We start from the raw sequence: 26,745 nt of genomic DNA, 5'->3' as shown, positions 1-26,745 counted from the left end.
CAGAAGCCTGGTATGGAAGACAGGCGCAGAGAAGTGGGAAAGCAGCCCTCGATGCCTAATCTCCAGTTAATGTTCTCGGTGACCCTCATGCCAGAGTCCAGCATCTGTCACTTGTTCTCAACAGAATCAGGGCACTGTTTAAAGCCTTCAATGAACAAGGCTCTGGATACCTAAGGGGTGGACCCTTCCTACTAAACTGGCCCAGCAGCTGCTCTCTGACACTATGATCCCAAGGGAAATGCAGTGTTGGAGGCACAATGTTTTCAGCAGAAGGCCCCTTGGCTGCAGAACTCTCTGGCTGCAGAACAGCCAGAACTGACCAGGCTGAGCCCAAGTCTTCCCACTGGCCACTGATTTTTGGGTGCCACTTTTCCAATTCCACGCAAAACCTATCACCTTGCATAGTGACAATGGCTGCAGTGTGGCAGAGGCTGCTCTGCCCGCTGAGGCAGAACCAAGAAAAACTTCCATGCAGAGAGCAGGCCCCTCAGCAAAGGAGAGGTGCGGAATCTGGTCCTTCCAGAGAAAATCTGTGCTTTTAATTAGGGATCCTTTCACCCCCGTGCTATGCTGATGAGAGACAGATCAGAGAGCAGTGGCTGACAGACAGACTGACAGATAATGGAAGAAGCCTGCAGCCTGTCTCCCTAGGGCGGTCATTTATGCAACTCAGGCCACAGAGATACCGCCTCAGCATGTGTCCCATCATATGGATCCTCCTTGCCAGGGCTCCCTGCTTTCCATCCTTGGTCCAAACCTTCTGCTTCAGCTTTCCCCTCTGGTTCTTCCTGCTGCCACTCCCCGAGGCAGAAGCCTAGCAGGTGGAACTGCTGGAAAAAAGCCTTTCTGCACATTCAGATAAACAGTGTCGCCAGGGCAGGTGTCATTATGTTGTTTTCTGTCCTCTTTCCCCTGTTCTTAATATTAACAGGGTAACCCATCCATGGCTACCTAGCTTCCGCGCATGCCCTTATGTTACCAGCCACGGCCACTTGAACCCCACAGTGATTTTAGGGGTAACAACTTAGATCCCCCTGCTCTCTGGGCACAGGCCCCTGCCACTGGCTGGGTCTACCACTGCCAAGGCAATCACATTGACACTGCCCCCGACCAAAGTAGAGAAGGGCTTCCATATGCTCAGTGCTTCATCCAGCTTAGAAGAGAGGTTATATTACCCCTCTATTTGGCACTGGTGTGACCACTGCTGGAGTGCTGTGTCTAGTTTTGGTCAAGAATTCAAGAAGAATCTTGAAAAACTGATTCAGAGAAGTCGGGAGAATGATTAAAGGATTGGAAGATGTGCCTTATAGTGACAGATTGAAGGAGTGCAATCTACTGAGCTGAACAAAGAGATGATCGAGAGGTGACTTGATCACAGTCTATAAGTGCAATCTACTGAGCTGAACAAAGAGAGGATTGAGAGGTGACTTGATCACAGTCTATATCTGTCTGGGAACGGAAATTTAATAACAGCGGGATCTTCAGTCTAGCAGACAACGGTATAACAAGATCCAATGGCAGGAAGTTGAAATTAGACAAATTCAGACTAGAAGTAAGGCACAAATTTTTAAGAGTGAGGGTGAGTAACCACTGGAACAGTTTACCAAGGGTGGTGTCAGATTCTCTATCCCTGGAAATGTTTAATATTCTTCTAAAAGATATGCTCTAGTTCAAACAGGAATTAATTCAAGGATGTCTTGTGGTTTGTGTTATGCAGGGGGTCAGGCTGGGTGATCCCGTCTGGTCTTTTAATCTATGAATCTAAATCCAAACACCACACTGTCAAATTCCAGTTTTAGAACTTTTCATGTTGGCTCATTACTTCTTGTATTTGAAGCAACCTCTCAGGAGCTTGAAAATAACATTTCTTCCTCTACCAAATGTTCTTGCTCTCCCTATGGCAAATGTTAATTTCTTTGCCTATGTTTTTGATGGCGCCTGGCTGCCTTCAGCTTTCTTACTTTCTTGTCTGTGTAACAGCATCACTAATGATAGCAGCACAGCTCTGGGAAAGGAGACTGATGGTTCACGTGTGCTTCTTTTGCCAGCTGGCTCTGCAGGAGCAGAGCAGAAAACACTGAAACGCAGTAGGGTCTATATAAACACACACATATATATTTCCAGTCTTGGCAACAAAATGGTAGATTAAAAGAATATGGAGTTTAGAGAACATAAGAACATAAGAATGGCCCTACTGGGTCAGACCAAAGGGCCATCTAGCCTAGTATCCTGTCTGCCAACAGTGGCCAATGCTAGGTGCCCCAGAGGGAATGAACAAAACAGGTAATCATCAAGTGAACCATCCCCTGTTGCTCATTCCCAGCTGCTGGCAAACAGAGGCTAGGGACACCATCTCAGCCCAACCTGGCTCGTAGCGATTGATGGACCTATCCTCCATGAATTTATCTAGTTCTTTTTTGAAACCTGTAATGGTCTTGGCCTTCACAACATCTTCAGGCAAGGAGTTCCACAGGTTGACCGTGCATTGTGTGAAGAAATACTTCCTTTTGTTTGTTTTAAACCCGCTGCCTATTAATTTCATTTAGTGACCCCTAGTTCTTGTGTTATGAGAAGTAGTAAATGACATTTCCTTATCTGCTTTCTCTACACCAGGCATGATTTTATAGACCTCAATCATATCTCCCCTTAGCCATCTCTTTTCCAAGCTGAAAAGTCCCAGTCTTATTAATGTCTCTCATACGGAAACCGTTCCATACCCCAATCATTTTTGTTGCCATTTTCTGAACCTTTTCCAATTCCAATATATCTTTTTTGAGATGGGCGACCACATTTGCACATGGTAGTCAAGATGTGGGTGTACCATGGATTTATATAGAGGCAACATGATATTTTCTGTCCTATTATCTATCCCTTTCTTAATGATTCCCAGGGTTCTGTTTACTTTTTTGACTGCTGCTGCACATTGAGTAGATGTTTTCAGAAACCTACCCACAGTGACTCCAAGATCTCTTGCTTGAGTGGTAACAGCGAATTTAGACCCCATGATTTTATATATATAGTTGGGATTATGCTTTCCAATGTGCATTACTTTGCATTTATGAACATTAAATTTCATCTGCCATTTTGTTGCCCAGTCACCGTGTTTTGAGAGATCCTTTTGTAGGTCTTCACAGTCTGCCTGGGTCTTAACTATCTTTAGTAATTTTGTATCATCTGCATATTTTGTCACCTCACTGTTTACCCCTTTTTCCAGATCGTTTATGAACATGTTGAATATGACTGGTCCAAGAACAGACCCCTAGGGGACACCACTATTTACCTCTCTCCATTCTGAATACCTACCTTTTTCCTATCTTTTAACCAGTTACCAATCCATGAGAGCGCCTTCCCTCTTATCCCGTGGCAGCTTACTTTGTGTAAGAGCCTTTGGTGAGGGACCTCGTCAAAAGCTTTCTGAAAATCTAAGTACACTATACCCACTGGATCCCCTTGGTCCACATGCTTGTTGACCCCCTAGTAGATTGGTGAGACACGATGTCCCTTTACTAAAACCATGTTGACTCTTCCTCAGAGGGCATGCTTCCCTCCTGTACCAGATTCAAACCGATTTAAAGGAGATGCACACTGCATGACAGCACTATTTTGATTTTGATAGGGATTGAGGATATGATTAAATGATTAAAGGTCTAGAAAACATGACCTATGAGTAAGGCTAAGTTTTAGTCACGGATATTTTTAGTAAAAGTCACGAACAGGTCAAGGGCAATAAACAAAAAGTCACGGCCCTGTGACCTGTCCATGACTTTTACTAAAAATACCTGTGACTAAATCTTACCTGCTGGGAGGGGAGTGCTCCTGAAGACTGCTGCTGGGGGCGGGAGGGGAGTGCAGGTGACGCTTCTGCTGCGGGGACAGCCTTAGGCCCCCTGCCACTGGAGCGGGGAACGGCCCGGGACCCTGCCACCACTGCCACTCCAGGTGTGGGGCGGCCCAGGGCCCCATCACCACTGGCCCCGACCACTGCTCCAGGACAGTGCCAGGGACTAGCTGCCTGGGGCTGCCGGAGCAGCGGTCAGTGTGGCTGACCATGAGGCTTCCCCAGCTGCTAGGGTGGTCCTGGGGTCAGCCGCATCAACGCTGCAAAATTCATGGAGGTCACAGAAAGTCACGGAAGCTGTGACCTCCGTGAATGATTCGCACCTTACCTATGAGGGAAGATTGAAAAAATGTGGTTTGTTTAGGCTGGGAAAGAGAAGACTGGGGGGGAGGAGGACACAATAACAGTTTTTAAGTACATAAAAGGTTGTTACAAGGAGGAGGCAGAAAAATTGTTCTCTTTAACCTCTGGGCAAGAAGCAATGGGCTTAAATTGCAGCAGTTTAGGTTGGACATTAGGAAAAATTTCCTGACTGTCAGGGTGGTTAAGCACTGGAACAAATTGCCCAGGGAGGCTGTGGAATCTCCATCACTGGAGATTTTTAAGAGCAGGTTAGACAATGGTCTGTCAGGGATGGTCTAGATAATATTTAGTCCTGCCTTGAGTGCAGGGGATTGGACTAGATGACCTCTTGCGATCCCTTTCAGTCCTACAGTTCTATGATTCTGTATGTTCACTAGTGAGTACTGATCTGCAATTACTTGGTTCAGCCACTACGTGAGCATTCTGAATCCACATACCTGTCCCACAAAGCACTTTATTCTGGCAGCTAAGAACTTCTTGGGGGAACCATGGCAATTAACTAATTTGCTAATCTAATAACCCACTTCAAAACAACCTGATTCAGGGGCAGACTCCAGCAAAATGAGGCATTCTGCTGCCAGTGCAAACACCTTCAGTGTCTCACTTGCGTAAATCATGCGTGCTCAGCCTGAGGGTTACAAATAGGTCCAAGGTGGATCATGACCACCCTCTCTTTTCTTATGGCTAGAAGGGAGGTTGGCATGTGACAGGATGTAGAAACCCCCAACCAGGCAAGGAAAGGTTAAAACAGCTTTGGGCTGTGGCAGACCCGCCCTGCCACACCTACTAGGCATTCCAGTCTTGAAGGAGGAACCTTAAAAGGGAGAAGCTAAATCCAGAAGGGCCCAGCCTGGGAGGTGGACAAACCTCTCCCTGTTAGCTCCCAGACAGGAGTGCTGCGGAGGGCAGAGCTGCCTGGGGGTTCTGCACAATAGCCCTGAGACACTTGAGCTGGGCTACGGCTCGTCTCGTATCTCCCAACAGGAGAAGCTCAAGAAAGGACATGTTTGAACTATCTTGAGATTGTGCTTTTCCTTTGGTGCCTTTCCTCCAAAGCCTGCAGGGGTCTGGGAAAGAAGGCCTAAGGCAGGCTGCAGTAGGACATAGGCCCGGGAAGAAGCAGAAGAAGAAACCGACCTTTATCACCTGCTACAGAGGCCCTGGGCTGGAACCCAGGGTAGAGAGAGGTGTTGGGTTCCCCTGCAGGCCACCAGGGAACAGTCTGGAGAAAGCCCCGGACAATGGTCATAAGGACTAGCAGGCCTAGGGTTAGGCTAATGACCAGGCTGCTAGACTGTAACTGGGCTGGACTGGACTCTGATGTACCCCAAAAGGGGTGAGTATAAAATGTGAGCTGGCCGGAGAATCCAGTCACAAGATGAAGGGACCTCCACCAGACCTGTACAGTCTGTCAATGGGGTTTCAGCGTGGGAAGCCCTGCAGCACTCCACCCAGGCAGTGCAATGGCTCTTAAGTCACTTTGTCACGGGGTCCCAACCATATTTTCTTTTGCAACATGGTGTGTGTTGTGATAACTGGGCCTAGAAATTTACCCTGATTGCGAGCTCTGCTGTGAGGAGAGAGTGAAAGTTCTCAGTCTGTCACAAAAACCTATAACAATGGATGTAGGTGGGAAAAGGTGAAGTAGGATGACCTTATTTTCCCAAAGGGAAAACGGGACACTGCATGGGGCTGGCACAAGGCCTTGCCTCCCACCCCCCACGCAAGTCCCCCAGCCCTCCCTGCCTCCTGCCCACCCAGGGCTGGCCAGAGGTTCCCCTCTTCCTCCCCATGTGCAGGATCGGCCCGAGGCCCTCCCCCCCCCCCACCGCCTGCCTGCGCGGGGCTGTTCCAGACCAAGCTGCTCTCCTGGCCTTTCCTCCTATGCAGGGCAGGCGTTGCTGCTTGCCCCCCCCATGTTCCTCCGTGCACCACTAGGGGTCGCACCCCTTTTTTTTTGGCAAAACTGCATTTGTCCAGTTTGTTTTTGCCAACTGGGGATCAAATGCCCAGTTTTGCGGCGGGGGGGGAAGGGGGAGTCAGGACGTCGGGGACAGGGCTTAAAAAAGAGACTGTCCCGGCCAAAACGGGACGTATGGTCACCCTGACTTAGTACAAACAAAAGGGTCTCCGGATATAATTCAAAGACTGTGTTAAGATCATGCCTGGTAAACAAGAGACGTGTGGAACCGGACAACCAAAATTGGTGTGCTAGAAATGAGGCCTAATCAGTGGACAAAATAACAAAGGGATGGGCTATTCTTCCCATTACTCTCTTTTGTGGCACTTAAAAAAAACAGACTGTGGAGGGGAAAAGATGGATGGACAGATGGATGTGAATATAGCTGACAGGCAAGAGAAGGGGAAGGAGCAAGCATCATTCTCGTGGCTGCTACCCCCACCATCTCCTGGGACCTCAGACCTTCTTCATGCTAATCCTGAGAGATGTCCTGACCAGACTGGGCCAGCAAGTGGGAGCCAAATGACCTCACCACCAGCTCCAGCTAAATCCCAAATACCACGTGGGATGTGAGATCTATAGTCTCCCACCCTCTAATGTGTCCTTTTCCTTCCCTACTTTATTTCTTACTTTCCTAACTCTCTCCTTTTTCCTTCTGTTTAATAAGAGTCTGACTTAGCCAGCCAAGACTGTATTTTGCAACACTGCTGTGAGCCTGTGGCCAGAAAGACAACTAAAAGCAATGCTCTACATAGCCCGATGCTGGTACAAGTTTGCCGGGTCTCGGAGGGTACGTCTACACTGCAATTAGACACCTGCACTGTAGCTGGCCTGTGCCAGCTGACTCGGACTCCCAGAGCTCGGGCTGTGGGTCTGCTTAATTGCAGTGTAGACATTCTGGCTCCGGCTGCAGCCCGAACTCTACAACCCTCCCTCCTTGCAGGGCCCTAGAGCCTGGGCTCCAGCCTGAGCCCAAACGTCTGCACTGCAATTAAACGGCCCCTTAGCCCGAGCCAGCTGGCACAGGCCAGCCGCTTGTTTTTGATTGCAGTGTAGACGTGCCCAGAGTAGCTAAATAAGACCCTGTGATGGGCCTGTGTTTTTTCCACCAGAGACAGAAGCTGCATTTTCTATCTTTGCTGTTCTTTTCCTTCCCCTTTTGTTTGTCTTGTTTTGCTTTCTAGGAAACAGGATCAAACTTTAACAATCGCAACAACAACAGCTCCAGCGCCTCTCAACTAACTTCTCTTTCTCCCAAAAGGGCAGTTATGACCCGCTAAGAGACTGTCAACAAGTGAGATTTTCTTTCTAAAAACTCACCTGTTAAAGGGAAACAGAAAAGCCTTATTTGAAGGACAGCCTTATTTCATACTTTTGCTTTCAAATGCTTTAACTGCTTTTCCTATTTTTCTCCTGTATCTTTAATAAGAGGTTAAAAGGATTTTTAATTATATATTTGCCATGGGCTGGGGTCTCTATAAATCAAATTCCAAAAAACTGTTTAGTGTTGCACAAGTTACAGGGTCATGTAAAGACCTTTGACTCTTTGAGCCCACATATTCCATAATCTAAATTAATACAACAGGTGACAGTACAAAAAATTTTAAGAACCACGAGTGTCAGTCAAAGGAGTTTATTCCCCCCCATATGCTAGGGCTGAATTTGGTCTATTTTTGGCAATTTTGCACATCTGATTTGTATTCACAACCCCTAAAATCAAGCCTTTCAAACAACGCTTTTTTTGAAGAATTCTGACATGGTTTCCACCAACTTCTAGTAAATAAATAGCCTCTCAACAGGACAATAATAACGAAGAGCAGAGAAAAAACATAATGATCATCCTGGTCTCACTAATTGCACCAAAGAAACTAATTTTCTAAAGATAAAAAGCGTGAAACTATCTTTCAAAAGAAAGTGAACAGTAGCCCGGATGCTAGGTTCTGACCTGACAATGCCAATGTTATTTCACATGCTAGAAAGAAAATCCCATCAGGTTAGACTCTGGATTGATAATGTTCTACAAAATCCATGGCCACTTGGAACTTCAACCAAGAGAGAACCATGATCTTCCTGCTCCAATAGCACATCTATGACTGGAACCAAAGAAGAAGCTGCAATAGCAATTAGTGGTAAAGGGCTTATAACTCATAATTTAGCTGTTCTGATTCTACCCAGTAGATGTTAGTTTGCAGACACAAACAGGACAAGCAATATTTGTTTGTGCATCTGCAAACTAGGCATAACCTGTGAAAACAGACACCAGTGAAGTTCAGCTTCTCAAATTTGAGTGAGCTGGTTAGTGCAATAGGCTTGATTCTCCACAACAGACAGTCACTGACATGAGTGCAAAGTGGGTGTAAAACAACTGAGTACATTAATAACATTCTAGCCCAAAACACAAACACGGATGTGGTGCCTGTGTGGAAACATTAACACTGAAGACAGAGGCTGCACATGAGACTTGGCCATGAAATGACCTTTCCAGTCCAGAACTAGAAACTCCTAAAAGCCTGGGAGCTGTGGTCAGATCTGATCATTTGGACAGGGAGAAAGGCCAATTTATATTCAGGATGGAAAAGATTTCGACTTTTGTTACAATAAGAAGCTCACATCCTAACTGGCAGCAGGTGAGTACTTCTGATTGCTGGATACCCCATGATAAGGATTAGGGGATGAGACCTCATCTGTCCACATGCAAGGTTTTGAACGTTGCTTCTGCCCTGACTTCAATGGGAATTGAGGGTGCTCAGCACCTTGGGACTTTTCTTAGTCACAACATTAGAGGGATAATCAGTCAGATCCATGGGTAAATTCATGTGGGATTTTCTGGGGGATTTGTTGAGCTGGGTCTATAGACAAAATCTTTCATTTCCTGGATTATGAAGTCACATCGACTGGTTGTTTGTCTTTTAAGGAGATGGCAGAAGTCTCATCACTCAAGCCATTTAAAATTAAACAAGACAAAGCACTGGAGAAATGGGAGCTGCTTAGATTCCACCTCCCTCCAAGCCCTACAAAAATCCACCAATAATAATGCAGGAGGCCAGACAAGGCTATGAAAATGGTCCCTTCTGGCTTGAAGATCTAGAAATCTATAACTATCAGTATTCCTGGCAAGCAAAATATTTTTGCCCAGACACTGTGAAAACACCCCTGCATTTTCATCTATATTGTGCTTCTTATATTCCTTCTCCTCCTCTCTGGGTGTGAAATAAATCAAGCGGGTCCAGAGTCATCAGTGTATTTGGGTTGTTACTGTAGGAAAGAAGGTGGGTGGGGGATTTAGGGAGGGGAACAGTACCGCAGAAAGCAAAACATGGCAGGGAATAAGAAAGGAAGCAGGAAAAAAAGAAGCATCTCTTAGGATGGGAGGGCAGAGTAAATCATAATAGCCTTCTGTACCCTATCCCCCCACAAAGTTCTTCACCAACTGTCAGTGACTCCCACCTCTCACCACCCAAATGCATCTTTTTCTGGGGTGTAGTGTGGCAGCTGTTTGACAGCACTCAGCAACACAGCTGAGAACAGGAATCCTGCATCTACCGGAAACTGCAGGGGGAATTTAGGGTGTCTGAATATGGTTGCTCCAGTTGGAAATTGGCCAGGACACTGAGGTTAATATGCCTACGATCATGAAAAGTGTCTTGTCTGGGATTTTTAATGCACAAAAGAGATAAGGTCCTCAATGAGACCAGCGTGCCCCCACCCCCATCCCCGGTTTCTAGTACTTCAAAGTAGGCTCTTTCCCTGAACCTGTTGTGAAGAGGAAGAATGGGGACAGTCGGACGTGAAGGCATATACACCATTGCCAGGAGGCCCGAAAGCCAACAGCACTGGGTGTGGGAGGTTCTCTCTGTCTCTCCTCTAGATCACAAAGAAAAGCAGCTCTGCAGTCTCTGTCCTTTGCACAGGAAAACCTTTAGCAGTGGGAAGCTGGGGAGTCATGTGAGGAACTTCTGCTACAAGAAGCCACCTGAGAGATACGAGCAGTGCGCCAAGGAACACAGCACAATGCAGCTGCGGTGCCTGATCTTGCTCCCACAGGAGGAGGAACTGGTCCTTCTGTCACATAATGCCCATAGCTCAAAATGCTTTAGAGAGGTAGATAAAGCACGTGCAGAAAAAACAGGCAGTCCCAGCACTGAGGCATGGTCCAGAGAGAGAAAATCAGTGAGTCGATAAGGCAGAAAGAAAAAGAGGCTTTTCCAGGAGCTGTGGAAGAGAAGATTCACACTCCAACAATGGCAGGTCTGAGGACCAATATGTCCCACAAGGAGGTCCTGGATCACCCTCTCTATGCATCTTTCCCCTGGAGTGTGCCTAACTCCACAAGCCATTAGAGCCTCACTCATTGCCCCAGAAGGGTGTATATGAAACCTGCTCTGCAGAGACTGGGGGGAAGCTGGAGACCTCAGGTGAGGTGAGCAGAGATGATCCCTGTCTCAAGGATGCCTGAGAAGTTGAAAACTTCCCAGGAGAGGCGGGGCGAGGTGGCTGCTATTTGCCCAGTTTTGGCCACGTTGGAAGTCAGTTGTGTGTTGGTGAGGCACAGCCTGGAGTTAGAGGAGACATGCTTGTATCACACACACCCTGCCTCCTTTTCCCTCCACACCAGCAGGGGAGCCGCAAAGGCCACTGTAAAATGTCTCCAAGTAGCTGCCATGTGGTGACAGGGAGAGTTACTGTTTTAAAGGAACAAGGAGAGGACAGCTGGCGACATCTGTGGTCCCTTACTCATGGGAGTGACGCTCACTCATACAGGTAGTCCCACTGACTGCAGTTGGGGACTGAGGGTTGCAGGATGGGAACTTCTGAGCTATCACTGATCCGTGTTGTCTATATACTGAGTGGGCCAAATTCATCTCTGGTGTAAGCCCACTGACATCAATGGAGTAACATTAGGGAGGTGTTTGTCCAAGTAGGCTGGAAGTTATTGTGTTTCTAATGCCTTCCCTGCACTCCTTGACTTATCATGCCAAGCCATGTAGCCACGCCACGGCGGTGATAACCTGTCAGGCTGCCCCACTGGGTGAGAGGACGAGGCTACAGTGATTTTGCAAATTCCAATTGGAAGGGTCGATTCTGCAATGGAGCTGGTCCCCAGCAGAACAGTGGTATTATTAGCTCAATACGTGCTGTAAGCCTGTCACGGGCTCGGATTAGAAATCAGACATAGCATCTGGTCTGGGATAGACTGCAGTGTCTCTGTCAGGCAAGAGCAGCAGGTGGTGATGAGGTGGAAGGACATGGTGAGGACGATACAGCTGGCTCCAGCAGCTTTTCGTGCAGGATAAGGTATTATATTTCTCTCTAAAAGCTGGCAACTGAATCCCACATGCTGCCCATCTCCTCATGTTGTTTCCTAGTTCCTTGAAAGTGGTAAGTGCCAGGAATGAATCACCCTCAGATTCTTCCTGTCTCACTACCGTGCTGTGTCATTTCTGCCTGTTCCCAGCTGGCCCCAGTGTAAAGAAGACTGCCGCACAGGGACAGAACGTTCAGCTTCTGACTGTTCCTTCTTCACCAACCAGGCCTTGCCCACACATCCATTCTGCGATCCCTGACTACATGCACCACTAACCAGTCTCCACCCTTGCATTAGCTTCACTCTCACAAAAGACCCTCCGGGGCTTTTAACTCCTTACTGTGCTTTCATTACACCTCTGCTGCTTGGCTGTAAGGTGAAAATGGCATTTCCAGTATGTATCACTGTCAGGCATGCTGAGATATAACAGCACAAGGCCTCCTCAGAGCTCATGTACTCCAAACTGGTGCCTATGTTAGGAGATACTGGTACCAGATAACTGTGATAGGAGGTAATCAACCCACTTCCTTTATTTATATATCACTGGCACAGTAAAAAACATTGAAAGGGTGACTGGAATGATGGTTCCACTGAATAACATAGGACAAGTCAGCTTGAAAAAGGAAAGGACGAGGCACACAGACACATCAATATACAGGATACTGAATGGGACAGTGGCAGTGCCTGATTCAATAGGATAGTGATTTCTGATCTCACAATGTTATTTCAATGAGCAATTGACGTAAATGATCGGACAAACACCTGTTTATTATAAACCAATGCTACGTATCTTGAGTGTGTAAGTTCACGTTCTACTTAGTGGGTGGAAAACATTTCACAGGTAGAAAATGCCAAGTCAGAAGAAGAGGAGTTTAGCTGTAGAAAGACATGATAACCATAAAAGAAAAAAAGAAAGATACCACAAGGAACAAGATAATAGCTGTTTAAACAGCCAAGTTAAATAAGATATAGCCAAAGAGAACTGGAGGCATTTAGCTTCCTGTTGGAGGTTGTTTTTTTTTAACAAAATCATTTGATATAAAAGTTCCTGAGGATTTTCCAGCAGATTCATTTCTGAGCATATAAGCAAAGAAATTTTGTATTGTGCAGTCATCAAAATGTATTGCCCTGCACTCCATCCCCACCAAGAAGGTGGAATAAAACTCAGCCCTTATGCAGATGGCTAAGTGCATGGGAGTCCGAGGGGCCATGACTCAAGATGGCCAGTCTGGACCTCACCATGCAACTGATGGGGGTGTTCTGCAGCAGTAATTCTGTATTCTATGTAGATGGCTTGTAAACACAAGGGCTTAGGGTAGGAGGATGCCTGTATCCCTGCATAAGAGCGACAGCTAGTACAATGCTGCTCTGTTCTGATAGGTCCTTGTACACAGAGCCCATCACCACGGAATCTGAGCATTTCCGCTAAGATCCCACACAGAATAGTCTCTAAGTCTGGTCTGAGCAGGAAGTTATAAGCCTTGCCGTGCAGAGGAACTTAAACAGATGCTGACCAGAGAGGGCAGACCTTGAGTGCCAACAATCGCTGATTATGTAATTGTTCCATCAGAGATCCCTTAAATGCTCATGGAATCCAGCTGGGGATCTTTGCCTTTCTGTGCCATTCATCCAACTTTCTGGCCCGGAGGTGGACATGCTGGCTGCACAATGGGTCAGAAGGCACCCATGTTATCCAGCCTGACAGCTACACAGTTTGTTATAAGGACAAGAGAGGAATAACAGCTGATCCTAATCACATCCGACTGCGGTATCTTCTGACCCCCTGTCAGTAGGAGGTGGGCTGTGATGCGGGGAGGGAGGAGAGAAAGATAGCGGAGTATAGAAATGAGACAGCGCTGAAGGACTTCCTGTGCTTGGCATTTGCCCGAACACAGCTCTTCCATTTGTAACCAAACACACACACAGTGACCCCCTCACCTGAAACTGACAAGCAGCATGGGGACCGGATCTGAAAGCACGATAAGTATTGCTGTCTGCAGTAAATGCTCATTGTTCTGGATGGAGGGTGGCAGTTAAAATGTAAGATAGTAAGGTGCAGAGAACCATTCTTCCCTCCCCCAACTAAACATAGCCTTCCTCTCCAAGCACCCTACTTCCCATTCCCCTCCAAAGTGCTGCAACAAAAATTCCTGATTTCCCTGTCACTTGGGCCATCATGTCGCTTCTCTTGTCTGATCCTTCCCCTGGTGCCTCTGTCCTTCTGTGTTTAGTTTGAGCTTTTCAGGCTTGCCTGCAAGGCCTTACGGAATCCTGCATCTGCCTTCCATCTCCTCCAGCCCCCTCTGTGATCTTCTCCAGGGAGTCATCCATCAGGAAAGCCTCTTTAGCCTTCTCCCTACACGTCATCTTAAAAGGGGCGTGGGGCTGGAAGGAACTGGTGGGGAGGGGATGTTACTGTTTGGGTGCAGTGAGTGAGATTCACCAAGAGTAAGGGAACTGGAGCAGTGGTCCCCAAACTTTTTCCGTCATGCTCCCCCTTACCTGTAATGGAACCAGTCCGTGTCTCCCCCCTACCCCCCAGGAGCCATGGTCAGGAGCTGTGGCTGGGAGTGGGGCTGAAGCCGGGAGCAGGGCTAAGGCCGGGGCCTGAGAACCATGGCCGAGCCAGGAACCGAGCCACGGCCGGGAGTGGGGCCACAGCTGGGGCTGGGCCAAAGTGGAGCTGAGGACTGGGTGGCACTCCCTCCCTTTCCCCCCCTGGGGACTGGCCTGGAGTCGGACCCCTCTTTGGGAAGATGGCTGATTGGTGGTTTTACTCTCTTTTCTCCCCTGCACTAAGAGGCTGCAAAGGAAGGATTTAGCTGAGAAGTTGAGAATGCCACAGGAAGCATCAGACAAAAAACTCCCCACAATGGTGCTACTTTGTTGGCTCTTTACTTCCTCTTGGAATCTCTCTGGAGACTCCTGCAGTATCTCAGACTTCGTGAGGGCTGGACAGAGGCTGCGGAGGGCTGGAAACCTTGAGGTATTTGAGGAAATGAGAAGGAACTGGGATCACACATGCCCTCATAGATTCATAGATTCATAGATACTAAGGTCAGAAGGGACCATTCTGATCATCTAGTCCGACCTCCTGCACAGCGCAGGCCACAGAATCTCACCCACCCACTCCTATGAAAAACCTCACCCATTTCTGAGCTATTGAAGTCCTTAAATCATGGTTCAAAGACTTCAAGGAGCAGAGAAGCCTCCCTCAAGTCAACCATGCCCCATGCTACAGAGGAAGGTGAAAAACCTCCAGGGCCTCTCCAATCTGCCCTGGAGGAAAATTCCTTCCCGACTCCAAATATGGCAATCAGCTAAACCCTGAGCATATGGGCAAGATTCACCAGCCACATACTACAGAAAATTCTTTCCTGGGTAACTCAGATCCCATCCATCTAATATTCCATGTCAGGGGATTTGGCCTATTTACCCTGAATATTTAAAGATCAATTACTTACCAAAATCCCATTATCCCATCATACCATCTCCTCCATAAACTTATCGAGTAGAATCTTAAAACCAGATAGATCTTTTGCCCCCACTGCTTCCCTTGGGAGGCTATTCCAAAACGTCACTCCTCTGATGGTTAGAAACCTTCGTCTAATTTCAAGTCTAAACTTCCTGGTGGCCAGTTTATACCCATTTGTTCTTGTGTCCACATTGGTGCTGAGTTTAAATAATTCCTCTCCCTCTCCTGTATTTATCCCTCTGATATATTTATAGAGAGCAATCATATCTCCCCTCAATCTTCTTTTAGTTAGGCTAAACAAGCCAAGCTCCTTAAGTCTCCTTCCATAAGACAAGTTTTCCATTCCTCGGATCATCCTAGTAGCCCTTCTCTGTACCTGCTCCTCATGTTCTGGGCCTTTTGGGTGCTGACTGAAGAGAGAGGGAAATGGGTCTCCTATGAGGGTTTGGAACCCAAAGCCATTTCCCCTGAGCTTTTGGACTGGAGAGATCCTTGGGACAGAGAAGCAGCTGTGGTTTTAGAACAACGTGGAAGACAAAGCTGCCCTTAAGATGAAAACCCCTGACTGATTCCCTAAGGCAAGTGAGTGGGTGGGCAGAAGGCCCAAACTGGAGCAAGGAGCAGGCCCTTTCTGATATAGTGGGGCCCAAGTGAGCTGTCACCACGGCAGGCTTGGGGGAGGAGGTTGTCCCCCACCATGGACATTTCCTTCCCCTCTAACTGAGCGGCTCCTTGAATCCTAGAGCCCCAATCAGCAGTGGATAGAAGCACTACTGGCTGAGGAAAAAGCCAGGCTCTGCCTCAGAAACCTGCCCCCAAAATGACCATTTCCAGGGCTGCTGCAGAGTGGGGGAAAGGTGGCATAATTCCCACTCTCCTGGCACAGGGCCCACCCCCAGGATTACACGGCTCCCTTTGCTGGGGTGTCCACCCCTCACTTGCCTTGAAGGGGTTAACGAACGCTAAGGAGAGGGCCAATTAACCAGGCCAAAGCTGAGGGGAATAGGTGGCTTAAGTAATCCTCTGACTGAATAATGTGGGAACCCAGCTGAGGAAGGAGCTAGCTGGGCTGGGTTTATAAGGGCAGGAACTGGGCAGCAGAGAAGGGGCTGCAGGGAAGCAGTCTGCAGTCACTTCCTGGGAAAAGAGAGGGGTGTTTGGGGGTTACAGGGCCCAAGTAGCCTGCAGTTACTTCCTGGGAGGAGGGAGTTTTGGGGCTGGCAAACCCAGAGAAGGGGGAGAGCCAGAAGGTGAGGAAAGGCTCAGGGAAAAGGCAGCAAGGTTTAAAATGGTGCAGACTTTGCCTGCTGATTAGAGGGTCCCTGAGCTGGAACCTGGAGTAGAAGGTGGGGCTGGCTTCTCCTACCAGGAGGGTTGCCAAGCCTCCAGGATTGGCCTGGAGTCTCCAGGAATTAAAGATTAATCTTTAATTAAAGATTACGCCATGTGAAGAAACCTCCAGGAATACATCCAACCAAAACTGGCATCCCTACCTGCCAGCCATTGGGGAGGTGGCACTGGCTGGGCAGTGAATGGGAAGACTGCCTGAGCCTGTTTGTAAGAAGAGATTTGGATACGCCAGAAAGGGAGGACACGTGTGACTTGGTGAGAGGGCTAAGCTATGAACACGGTGCATCTTGTCTCGCTGACAGCCGGGAGGGAAGACAGGGCATGTGATGAGGGGCAGAAAGGTGGCGTCGGACCTGGAATCAGCTAACCGCAAGAGCGACCAGCAGGAGGCGCACTAGTGGTGAGCAAACCCTGTGACACTCCCCCTTGCACAGGACACATCCTTAGGAACACCTGGCTCCCTGCGTGCTTTCCACGGGCATCCCTATACAGCATCACATGGTTAGCCCCCTCTCACAGGCACATAGTTCCCTCACTGCTCAGGCCCCATTCTCTAAGAACGCACCTCTCCCCTACTCACTCAGGCTCTGTCCCAGTGTCAGGTGGCTCCCAGTCCCTTTCCACAGGCTGTGTTCCATTAACATATGTATGTCCACTCAGGTCATTTCCCAGGACAATGCCATGCCCTCCAGTTTGTGCCCCTCCCACCACTATTCCCAAGCTCAGGAGACAATTACAGCATGAATAATGAATGGCCACATTTCTCGTGCTCATTGCTTTAGGTAATAGCTGCTCTCACTATTTAAAATAGGTCAGCGCGGGACACGGCTCACTGCTGCTGCTCCTCAAAGTTGAACTTTCACGCTCAGTCAGCTTCCAACATCATATTTAACCATGACCCATTTCAGCTTAAATCTGTTAGCAACAAATTCCCCTCCACCCTGGCCCCAAATGGTTCCTCACCGAAGACAGGAAGCAGGAAACGCAGCTGTACGTGGACCATTGCTTCCTACCACCAGTTCAGATTCCTCACTGCTCTGCCATCATCTGTTACAAAGACACTTCTGATGTCACACACACAAGGGAGTAGGAATAAATTCAAGAAAGAGCCCCATAGATAGCTCCCTGAGGCATCAAAAAAGCCAGCAGAAACCTTAAGTGCAAGTGTAAGCACAGATAAGTACAAATATAAGATGCTGTGCATAAGCTTTACAAAGAACTAAAGTAGCATTGTTATAACTCAGTGTACTGCCTGTAGTAACTTTATTGTAGCTTTAGAATGTTTTGGACTGTAAGTGTTCTGTTCCGTTGGTTTCATTCGGGCTGGATTTTTGAAGGAGACCTGAATGGCTCAAATAACCTTTTGCACCTTGCCATTTTACTACTGTGACGGGGAAAGGCCAGATGGCTATAGAGAAGTAGTGGGAGATAGATATATTAGCTCCAGGCTAAACAAATTCCTGGTACCAGGTTAAGTGAAATGGAAGCTGCTCCAGGTCAATTAAGACACCTGGGGCCAATTAAGAACTTTCCAGAGGGCAGGGAGAAAGCTAAGTTGATTGGGACACCTGAAGCCAATCAGGGGCTGGCTGAAACTAGTTAAAAGCCTCCCAGTCATTCAGGTGGGGGTGCATGTCAGGAGCTGCGGGAAGAAGTTGCGCTGTTGGAGAGGCTGAGTAGTACACACCATATCAGGCACAAGGAAGGAGGCCCTGAGGTAAGGGTGAAGTGGAGCTTGAGAAAGTGAGGGCTGCTGTGGGGGAAGTAGCCCAGGGAATTGTACCTGTCATGTTTCTAAAAGGTCAGCTACCATAGCTGATACTATTAGGGTCCCTGGGCTGGAGCCCGGATAAAGGGTGGGCCTGGGCTCCCCCCCACACACCTTTGCCCCCTGATTAATCACTGAGACTGGGAGACAACAGAGACAGCAAGGAAGGATAACTTCTCCTCACCTCCCTCACTGGCTTATGATGAAAATGGCTCAGTAGACTGTGACCCTTGTCCCTAGAGAAAGAAGGATTACGCAGAGGGTCACAGTGAGCCTCTGAGGCTAGCGAAATCCGCCAGGAAACGCGGGATCCATGGAGGCAAGGACAGAGCTTTGTCACAACTGGTGTCATGAGTGGGATTTCGTTCACAGCATGGCGGAAGAAAGAGGTTTTAAAAAAAAAGTGCACTGGGGTTTTGGATTTGTGTTTGTTTGTTTTGGTTTTTGTTTGTTTGCTTTGTACCACAATGGAGGAGGTGGTAAGAGCTCTGGTACAAGCCACGGCATCCCAGCAAGAGGCCACCTGGGTTCAGGCAATGGCACAACAGGAGTCTATGCGGCTATAGCAGGAAACCAATCAATTATTGATGAGCCAGGTGACCCAAAATCGTGCCCTCTTGAGAGAGGTGGTGGACCAGCTGAAGATCCTGACCACCCAGGCCCGGGAGTCCGACGGGATGCAAACCCTGAGGGCCATGGTTGTCTGCCAAAGATGACATCAGGAGATGACGTAGAGGCATATCTCCTCTCATTCGAAAGCACTGCTCAGCATGAGGCGTGGCCCCAGGAGCAATGGGCCAGCATTCTCACCCCTTTTTTGTGTGGAGAGGCCCAAAAGGCCTACTTTGACTTGCCTGCCAGGGATCCCACTTCTCACACCAGTTGTGACAAACCTCTGTCCTTGCCTCTGTGGGTCCCATGTTTCCTGGCAGATTTCGCTAGCCTCAGAGGCTCACTGTGACCCTCCCCGTAACCCTTCTTTCTCTAGAGACTAGGGTCACAGTCTACTGAGCCATTTTCATCATAAGCCAGCGAGGGAGGTGAGGAGAGGTTATCCTTCCTTGCTGTCTCTGTTGTCTCCCAGTCTCAGTGATTAATCAGGGGGCAAAGGTGTGGGTGGGGGGGAGCCCAGGCCCACCCTCTACTCCAGGCTCCAGCCCAGGGACCCTAATAGTATCAGCTATGATAGCTGACCTTTTAGAAACATGACAGGTACAATTCCCTGGGCTACTTCCCCCACAGCAGCCCTCACTTTCTCAAGCTCCACTTCACCCTTACCTCAGGGCCTCCTTCCTTGTGCCTGATATGGTGTGTACTACTCAGCCTCTCCAACAACGCAACTTCTTCCCGCAGCTCCTGACATGCACCCCCACCTGACTGACTGGGAGGCTTTTAACTAGTTTCAGCCAGCCCCTGATTGGCTTCAGGTGTCCCAATCAACCTAGCCTTCTCCCTGCCCGCTGGAAAGTTCTTGATTGGCCCCAGGTGTCTTAATTGACCTGGAGCAGCTTCCATTTCACTTAACCTGGTACCAGGAATTTGTTTAGCCTGGAGCTAATATATCTATCTCCCACTACTTTTCTATAGCCATCTGGCCTTGCCCCGTCACACTATAGAGAGATTTTTCTTGCCTTCCGGCTTCCTTCTTTGTGTTGGAGCATGCAGGCCTTCTTTGACTCTGTTATGGCACCCTGAAGTAGCAGTCATGCCGAATCTAAGGATTTTAATATTCTCATCTTTGTCCGGTTCTTTTTGACTATCTTGCTCTTTTTAAAAAAAAATTATTTTCAAGTTCTGCTTTCTAAAGTTGTATGTCACTATTACAGATTTTGGCCCAATTCATCCACTGTGGATGGCAAACTTAATTATATTTTTCTCGTCATTTTCTTAGTGGCTCAACTGTAATTCATCTTGAACCAATTCCTGTGCCGTACTTGGGACTAACCTGGGAGAAGCATCACCCATTAAGTGGTTTAGAAGCTGTTGCTCCAAGGAGCAGTTGGTTAAGGTATTGACAAAATTATTTCCGTAAGACATGTCCTGACATGTGACCAGTTTATATGCTGGATATCTCCAGTCTTTGAAGGGATTAGGACCTGTAGTGTAGTCAGTGGTCCCTTCCATGACTGCCTAGTCCATTCCAGGAATTAGAGAGACCCTGATTGGTGACAGTGGGCAGCAAAGGGTGTGTTGTTCATGCTACAAGATAGTCAAGGAGAACTACAGGGCCTGTGGGCATGCAGTAACTCCAGCAAAGAATTCCCACCCATTATAATCAGGTCCTGTATCTTTTCAGCAATGAGGGATACTACATGACCCAGCTCTAAATCTTGTTTGCTTGGGCCCACCTGTACACTTAACCTATTGGAGTCCATCCATCACTAGGTGACAGAGGGTCTGGTGTCTAGTTCTGCTTCCTTCTAGGCTATGGAATTGTGGAGTAAAGCTAAGTAGTGAAATGTGAATGAAAAATCCCATAATACAAACAGAAGGTTCTTCTGGGCACCATGGAAATACATTCTAAGTAGGCTTGGAGGGATTCCATGTTTATTTTTTTAAAAATGAAATTCAATGGATAATGTCAGTGTTAATTTCCAAACACATAAGACCTGATCCCTTCCTCTGGTACCCCATTGACTTCACTGGAGCTACACCAGCATATAATAGATGTAAGAAAGTGGCGAATTAGAACCATATTCTTTCATTTTAATTGCATTAAAGGAAATCTGGAAAAACTCCATCCCTAATTCTTATTTATCCAAAGTTTGAGTTAAAAACATTTTAAACAAACTTCCTTTCCTATAAAAAGAAAAGGAGTACTTGTGGCACCTTAGAGACTAACAAATTTATTAGAGCATAAGCTTTCGTGAGTTACAGCTCACTTCCGAGAAGTGAGCTGTAACTCACGAAAGCTTATGCTCTAATAAATTTGTTAGTCTCTAAGGTGCCACAAGTACTCCTTTTCTTTTTGCGAATACAGACTAACACGGCTGCTACTCTGATTCCTTTCCTATGTTACCACTAACTCCGATTTGTTAAAACTGAAACAATGTTGAGAATCCAATTGACCTGTCACTAGTTATGCTGCATTTTTACCTTTTTTTTTTTTTTTTTTTTTTAATTTCTCTCCATTTGGACAGTGAAATTCAGTGAAGAGATTTTCATTTTTGGTGACAGTTGGTTTCCCTTTCAGGTTCCACTTACTAACATTGCAGTGTCTGAGCTGCAGATGCTGCAGGGGAATGCTGATGATTTTAACAAAATTGTAATAAATATAGACATTTAAATAGATAAAAACATGAAAACATTTCTGATTGCTCTAGGTTTTGTAAACTGTTCGCAGACTCTAAAATTTGGACCATCTTGGAGTTGAGTGGCCTTTTAAAGACTGTAGAAGCTGAGAATCATAACATTCAGAAATGAAATCATACAGGGCTAGATTCTTAGCTGGTGAAAATTGGCATAGCTCCAGCATACTTCAGTGGAATGACACTGATTTACATGGAGCTGAGAATTTAGCCCATAACATTTCAAAGTACTATCTGCTTACAAGGGAATGAATGTACACTGGGCTAAATAATCTCCAAGGGTCTTCAATAGACAAGCCGTCTTCACACGCCAGAAACAGTGTTTGCAAAATAAAAAACACAGCTTTCAATTCTGAGTGAGGCCATGCTCTCTTTCTTTCTTAGGGGCCTATTGAAGAGAAGGCTTGATAACAGCTGAATGGGAAAGGTATAGGGAGCAGTCCTTCAGAATGCAGAGATCAGACTATCCAGGGCCTCCTGGTAGTGATACTGTTGCTGGCTCTAAAGGGAGTAGGGGGAGTAAGCTGTCATTAAAAGTACTGTCAACTGGAATCTCTTAAAAAAAATTGACTATACCAGTTTCTGATAGACCTTGGCGTGTCCTGATTTGTTAAAATTCCTTTATAAATGCAAAGGCTTGTGTTTACTCCTTTTTGTGATGGTTGGAAGTGTCTTTTGGGGTGCACTCAAAAGCAACACTCCCAGAAATATTCTGGCTCCTTTCTCTCTGTCTGTGTGCATACTTGCTGGCTGCCCGTTCAGTTTCAGTTTTGAGTTTGATGCTGCCCCTTTTGCAGAGCATGGGAAAGGGCACGCAATATCAAATAAATAGTGAAACTGACTGCATGCAAAGTGCTGTCAAATGCACAAAGTAAACCAGAAATAGAGAAAACAGTGTTTTCCTTCATCCCTTTCAGTTATAGAAATCCTAGGCATTAAGTGCAACAATAATGGGTACAAGATTTTCAGATGAGAAAATGATTTTTAAGTTAATGGTGTCTCTTTAAATAGCTAAAAGATATATAGCCACTGTCCTCCAAAGATCTCAGTATGCATAACAAACTTTACAAGTGGAGTGTTTACAGAAGCTGTAGTATATACTGGGTTCCCTTAACCCATTACTGAAATGCAGCCACCTCTGGGATGGCATGCATCAGCCATTTAACAATACACAGCAACAACAACACAGTTCTGCACAAAAAATAAGTACCATACCGAAGTTGGGAGACAGAATGTGGTTACCTAAATTGGGATTTGGCCAGGATGCTAGAGTAACCCCCCTCCTGTTGGGGAAATACTATGGGATCTATTAATGACCAAGACAAGTCAGAAACTCAATTTTGCATCTCATCTGAAAGCAGGGGTGAAAGTAAATTAAAGGATTTACCAGTACTTCCTAGTCCTGAGCAGGGGTGTGTGGCCTCAGTCAGAAGAGGTGTGGCCTTTAAGTACCTGGGCCCTTTAAATCAAGATTTAAAGGCCCCAGGGCTCCAGCTGCAGCTGGGAGGCCCGGGGCCTTTAAATCACCTCTGGAGCTACCAGCAGCAGAGGTGGCTGGGAGCCCTGGGGCCATTTAAAGGGCCCAGGGCTCTGGCCGCCACTACCGCAGCAGAGCTCCAGGGCCTTTAAATCACCACCAGAGCCCTACCGCTGCTAGCCCAGGGCTCCGGCAGCAGGGTTCAGGCGGCGCTTTAAAGGGCCCGGTGCTCTCTGCAGCGCCCGGAGCCCCTGGCCCTTAAATCACCAGCCTAGGGAAGCCGGTCCAGTCTGGCACAGCGTACTGGCTCTTGCCGGTATGTCATACCAGACCATACCAACTTACTTTCACCTCTGTCTGAAAGATACAGGGCCCCCACAGTGAGGGGCGTTGGTTCAGTACTAGGAGATGGGATCACCTATGGAGTTACCATCAGCCCTTCCTCCACTGCCCTGGGTTTCCCTTGCAAGCCTCCAAGCTGAGCACTGACCAGGGCTAATTCAGCTCATTTTGCAAGATCTGATGAGAGAATCACCTGTGGGTACTACAGCTTCAGATCCCATGCATTCACAAGGGTTGGCTTGTTCCCCAGAGGGGCTTGCTCCTCGGGGGCAGAGCTCAGTGCAAGCTTCCTTCCATCCCCCATTTTCTTGGCCCTGGACTTCTGCTGCATTGAGTGTTTTGGGGTGGGGGAGAGCTAATTACAAACACAAGCACACTTGTCCAGTTTGATACTTCCTTCCTTTAAAAAAAAAAAAAAAGCTATAACTTTAAATGTCACAAGCTAACTGAAGCATCGCCAGTTCTGAATTATGTCTCCTCCAGCACTCCTGCGTTATTGGTCTTTCAGGACAGATCAATCACACACCCCGATCCACTATTATGAGTGAGTTATCACCAAGGGATGAAGAATTCACTGGTGCTCAGATAAGGCACCTCCTATCAGAACAAAAGGCACAGCTTTTGTACTACAGCCGATACTTGTGGCAATAGTACATGATATTGCTGGAAACCTGGGGGTGGATCAAATCAGCCAGGCCCCCAAAACCACGTTGACTGATCTGGACTTGCTTGTGTTCTACAGTTATTTTCTCTTTACTTTTCTAAACTTTGACAATAATTTGATACAACACCAGTTAGAAACTATCATCCAATGCAAATATGCCCAAAAATTAAACCCAGGAAGCTCATTCATACTCAGATAAGAGATCCAGCCCACTTTCTGATAAAGGTTTTTAAGTGTCACTTTGAATACGAATGATTGAAACTTACAGTTTCTTATCCGGTTAGAGCTGGGTGGCACCAGACTTCTTTTCTTTTTCTCCCCCCTTTCCTTTCTAATTAATTTAATCTCACTCAGAAAATGGAGAGGAAACGCTATGCTGTAATAAACAATCTCTACACTGCAGCCTTAAGGAACTGAGCAGTAATTTTACGGGACATTTAATCAACGGAAGAGCCTTTTCTCCCCAGTTCTCCTCTCTTTTGCCTGGAGAAGGTTCTGAGTCATTAGGCTCTCAGGTAGATTTTGGGAAGCAGTGAGTTAGCTGTGTATATCTGTCATGCGCGTTTGTATAAATCTAGCTAGCTGGCTATAGAGAGAGAATAGTTTAATCTATCTCTGGATCACATTGTTCTGAACACATCATTAGCACATATCCCTTCCTATTCCCCACCTCCGCTCCACAACCAAGCTTCCATAAGTCTAAAGATTTCTATTACGAATGGAATGGGAGAGAGGATATTAGCACAAGGAAAGGAATAAATGGAACTTCTCATGAGACAAACATAGGGTTAGAACAGTGGCTACTTAGCAAGGCTTTTCAAACAGTGAGGAGCCTGGGTAAGGGGAGGTGTTGGATAACACTCCCCAATGCTTTTACCTGGTCACTGGGCTGCTGAATGAGCTGGGAATCAATGCCATTATTACTTTATTTAAATTTGAGTGTCCATTGAAAGGAAAGCTGGCACTAGAATATCAGAAGGGGTGGCAGGTCAGGATGCAGAAATATCAGCAGAGAAAATGGAGAGAGCCCAAAAGACTAGAATAGTATGGGGAGTGGCAGATCGGGACTGAGAGGCACAGGAGAGCTCGGGACTGGAACAGCAGGGGGGTGGAGTGGGTCAGGAATGAGGGGCATTGGAGGATCTTTAGGGGATCCCACATCTGGAATAGCAAGGGGGCTGCAGGTCAGAACTAGGGTTCATTAGCACAGCTGTGTGTTGGAGCTGGAAGAGCACAGGTGCTACATCGGTCTGGATTGTGGGACATTAGCAGAGCTGGGTGGGCATGCTTGCATAATACCCGTACAGCACTGCTCATCTCCAGCCAGCTCTACCACCCCCATGCTCACTGCCAAGAGCTCTAAAATTCACCCCGCAGACTTCCTGTGTGACCTTGTCACTTCCTCTCTGTTTTTCAGTTCCCCAGCTGTAAAATGGGTATAATGATCCTTCGATTCTCCTGCCCTTTGACTGCATTTAGACGGTAAACCCTTTGATCGCGGGAACTGACTCTTCCTATGTGTATGGACAGCGCCTTGCACAGTGGAGCCCAGATTTCAGCTGGAGCCTCTATGTGCTACTTTAATACAAGCAGTTTATAATAATAGTAATAATAATAATAATAATAACAGAATTTGGCTCTAAATATTTAAAGAAAGAGGGAGAGAGAGGACTCTTTTTTTCCCCAACCCCAGCATTCCCAAGGCTTTTACAGAGATCTGAAAATAGGATCATTTTTTTCATATAAAGCTGAAGTGTTTTTTGTTTGGTTTGTTTTTTGGCAACATGTGTATCTCTTATTCTAGCCCTGGGATGGATATTTTCCAGGTGGGGGCTCTAGGGGAACATGGGGGAGGCACATAGGCCCAGATGAGATTTCCTCAGCCAAGTGACTGCAAGACCATCGTCCCTGCATTCCAGCAGCCTCTCAAGTGGGCGACGCTGCATTTCCGCCTCACCCTGATGAATGGGTTTTCCCTTGACTGACAGGAATTCTCTGGATCTTGCTAAAAGTCTCGTGGGTGGTACAGAACAGGCACAGAGCATAGCAGCACTACGAGAAGCGTGAGATAAGGCACACGCAGCTCCCGTACCTGAGAGGCCAGCACTAAGCCACCCAGGTGAGCCATGCAGAGGGAAATAGGATGAGAGTGGGTAGGAGGGAAAGTGGGTCACAGTGAGGCCTTCCCCCTGCGCAGCCCTCCTGCCCTAGCTTTGATGGAAATGTCCTGCCGCTGAATCATGGAAAGCATTGTGACCATCAGTGATTGGCATAGCATGCCGGTCGTCCAGGGGCTCTGCATTTAATCACACGGCCAAGCAAGCATCTGCCAATATGTACCCAAGAGCAGGTCAGCATTGGGAAAGAGAGAGAGAACAGGAAAAGGAAGTCCAAGAGAGAGAGACACACACACAAAGGCCCAGAGAGAAAGAGTGGAAAAGGATGGATGGATAGATAGATTAGAGAGAATAAACACAGGCCCAAAGAGAGAAAAATTTCCAAGTGTAATTAAAAACTAAAACTGGGTCTTTCCCTCAGGTCCCTTTTGCTGCTCTGTGGTTAATAAGAAGAGCTTCAGGAAGACAGTCTCTAGGCTGAGTGGCTGGTTTCCTGGGACATGCAGGAATTCCTTGGGTACACGCAGTGATGAGCTGCCAAAATCTTAACAGCCGGTTCCCACGAGGGGGTCGTGGCCCACCCCCGCCCCCCAAGGACTCCTGCCCCATCCAACACCCCACGTTCCTTGACCCCCCCAGACTCCTGCCCCATCCACCCCCCTCCCCTGACTGCCCCCAGAACTGGGCAGGAGGGTCTCGTGGGCCACCATAGTGGGTGCCCACCTCGCCCCTAAGAGCCAGAGGGACCTGCCGGGGGGTGAGGTGGGGAGTCCTGGTG

General features: G+C 47.4%; 1 protein-coding gene and 1 long non-coding RNA gene across 2 annotated transcripts in view; one reads left to right on the top strand and one right to left on the bottom strand.

Moving 5' to 3' along the window:
- The window catches only part of JPH3 (junctophilin 3), a 117,772-nt gene that overhangs the window by 55,508 nt on the left and 35,519 nt on the right, over positions 1-26,745 (bottom strand). The window lies entirely within an intron of this gene.
- LOC122456255 lies at positions 16,593-26,010 on the top strand. The gene is made up of 3 exons (XR_006275043.1): positions 16,593-16,691; positions 19,951-20,067; positions 25,839-26,010. It is a non-coding gene; the product is annotated as an uncharacterized LOC122456255 (long non-coding RNA).

Source organism: Dermochelys coriacea, chromosome 12 (assembly GCF_009764565.3).
Source record: "Dermochelys coriacea isolate rDerCor1 chromosome 12, rDerCor1.pri.v4, whole genome shotgun sequence".
In the NCBI taxonomy this organism is placed as follows: domain Eukaryota; kingdom Metazoa; phylum Chordata; order Testudines; family Dermochelyidae; genus Dermochelys; species Dermochelys coriacea.
This window is presented reverse-complemented; position numbering and strand designations above follow the sequence as displayed.